General features: G+C 43.0%; 1 protein-coding gene and 2 long non-coding RNA genes across 6 annotated transcripts in view; 1 reads left to right on the top strand and 2 right to left on the bottom strand.

The window, feature by feature from the left end:
* Nucleotides 1-2,171, bottom strand: part of LOC106817265 — a 6,885-nt gene extending 4,714 nt beyond the window's left edge. Inside the window, exon 1 of the long non-coding RNA XR_001395023.1 lies at nt 1,760-2,171. This is a non-coding gene — a long non-coding RNA (uncharacterized LOC106817265). The remainder of the gene's footprint in view (nt 1-1,759) is intronic.
* Nucleotides 1-2,516, top strand: part of LOC106817262 (zinc finger protein 239-like) — a 28,007-nt gene that overhangs the window by 11,413 nt on the left and 14,078 nt on the right. The window lies entirely within an intron of this gene.
* Nucleotides 1-2,516, bottom strand: part of LOC106817266 — a 24,579-nt gene that overhangs the window by 6,754 nt on the left and 15,309 nt on the right. The window lies entirely within an intron of this gene.

The following is a 2,516-nucleotide window of genomic DNA, read 5'->3' on the forward strand; positions in this document are numbered from 1 at the left end:
AAAGGTGCGAAAACTCAGCAGAGCCATTGGAAGTGGAGATTTGAAGCTTTGGGAAGACAGCGAAATTTCAGACTTTAGGAACGTGAAAGATGAGCTTGCAGTCAGCAACGGTGTCGTGTTGCGGGGAAATCGAATTGTCGTCCCAGATCAACTGAAAATTTGTGCGATTGATCTTGCCCATATTGGACACCAAGGGATTGTGAAGACCAAGAAATTACTGCGCGAGAAAGTCTGGTTTCCTGGGATCAATGCTATGGTGGAACAACGGGTAAAATCGTGCATACCATGTCAAGCTTCCAGCATCACGCATACACAGCGTGAACCTCTGAGAATGTCAAAACTACCCTCCAGCCCCTGGGATGAAGTTGCTGTAGATTTCGCTGGACCGCTTCCTTTCGGTGAATACCTACTTGTTGTTGTAGATGAGTACAGCAGATACCCAGAGACAGAGTTGGTGACATCAACATCTGCGAAAGCAGTTATTCCAAAATTGGATGCTATCTTTGCGAGACAAGGCATACCCAGTGTCGTGAAGTCGGACAATGGACCTCGATTTAATGGTCGAGAGTTTGCAGATTTTGCAAAACATCTAGGTTTCCATCATCGACGCATCACACCTTTATGGCCAGAAGCTAATGCAGAAGCAGAACGTCTCAACTCTGAATAAACACATCAGAGCATCAACAGCGGAGACACAGAACTGGAAACAAAAGCTGCACAGTTTCTTGAGACAGTATCGAGCCACGCCCCACACATCAACGCACATGTCTCCGTTTGAAGCGCTAACAGGACGAGCTATGAAAACGGTACTTCCTGAGCAGAAGGTTCAGATTCCTGCACATTCTAGAGTACATGCTCAACTTGCCATACAAGATGCTGTTAGCAAAAGCAAGATGAAAGCTTATGCTGACAAACGGCGTCACACTGATGAATGTAAAATGTCAGTTGGTGACAGTGTGTTAGTTCGCCAACCCCGACACAACAAACTTGATCCCCCATTCAATCCGCAGCCATTCGAGATTAGAGAGAAGAAAGGAAGTATGATCACAGCTCGATATGGTGATCGAGAGGTGACAAGAAATTCCTCTCATTTCAAACCAGTGGAAGTTCGCGTAGATCATGCTGAAGAGATGGAAGACGAGTCCATTACTCCGGACTCAGATGATTCTCTGATCCAGGACCCAGAACCCCCACCCCGGTCAATCCTGAGAAGCCCAATGAGTACGCGAAGATCCGAGAGGGAGAGGAAATTTCCTGTGAGATTCAAGGACTTTGTGATGTGAGAAAGTGTGTGAGATTCAAGGATGTTCGAACAGTAAAACAGTTTATTGACAGTTTGAATTAACAGTGGAGTGTTATTGAGAAAAAATGTTTTCATTTTGAAAGTTAGAATATGTTGAGGTGACATGTATACACATATTATGATTTGTTCAATTGTGGAAAGAGCAACCAGAAATTGTATTTCTTTTGTATTCCCAGTCAAAACAAAGTTTGAGAAATGTTTAAGTTTAATTTTACAAGTGACAAATAAGTATGAATGTACATCCAACATAATGCAGTTATTCTTCAAAGATGAGGAGGAATGTAGTGTCCTTATATTATGTTTATGACACTAGGAGTCACGTGGTATGAGAGAGGATCCGAGCTAGGAGAAAAAATGGAGTGACTGTAGTGACGGTTGTTCAGAATAAAACTTTACGACTTTATTTATCAAAGATCAAACCTTTGTGTCTTATAAGCAAGACGAGAAACATCATACCTCCCTTCCTCTCTACTCCTGCTTACCAGTGAGAACGTGAGTGTAGTGGTGGATGTCATTCAACACCAGCCCCACGTAAAGTTTTCCCAGCTGCTCTAGCACTCTCTCTGCCGGTCGAGTTTGGTTCTATTTTGTTTTGTTTTCCGATCCGCCACCAGTTCGTCGCATTATTATGTATTGGCTCCTCCTGGCGGTCGCGCTACTACGTGGGTCTGTCGACAGCGCCCTCTTTTTGTGCTCTGCACAAATCTAAAAATTCTAAAGCGTAACTTTGCCAGGGGGCAGCACAAGTCGCACGGTGCCATGGCAGCGCCCAGTTTGCTTATTATTGCTGTCTTAAAAATCTCATAAATCAATGTGTACATCTAATAAGAATAATCTGTGGTGATGTAATATTCTTTTGCAATAAGCATAATAAGATAATACTATCGTATGCTACACCATCAATGACTATGTTTCAGTCTTAATAATAATAATTTGCACCCTGTGGAAGGTCGAAGGGGTTTATTTAATCAAGAGCTAATAAATACCTAGAGTGTACAACGGAAAAACGGGAAAATAGTGCTATTTCACGACAACATTATTCTACTTTGCCTGCGAGTCTATAATAATTTCATGGTATTGCATTAAGCAGAATTCTTTGCTCTCTAAAACAAGACCAACCGCTTGTTAATTCGATACTCCAAGGCGGAGATATCGGCTCCTAATCCGCCCCTCCCACATGCCAAACGCCGCCTCGAATCCACTTCTGTCCGCA

This window comes from Priapulus caudatus, unplaced genomic scaffold (assembly GCF_000485595.1).
Source record: "Priapulus caudatus unplaced genomic scaffold, Priapulus_caudatus-5.0.1 Scaffold1654, whole genome shotgun sequence".
NCBI classification, from domain to species: domain Eukaryota; kingdom Metazoa; phylum Priapulida; class Priapulimorpha; order Priapulimorphida; family Priapulidae; genus Priapulus; species Priapulus caudatus.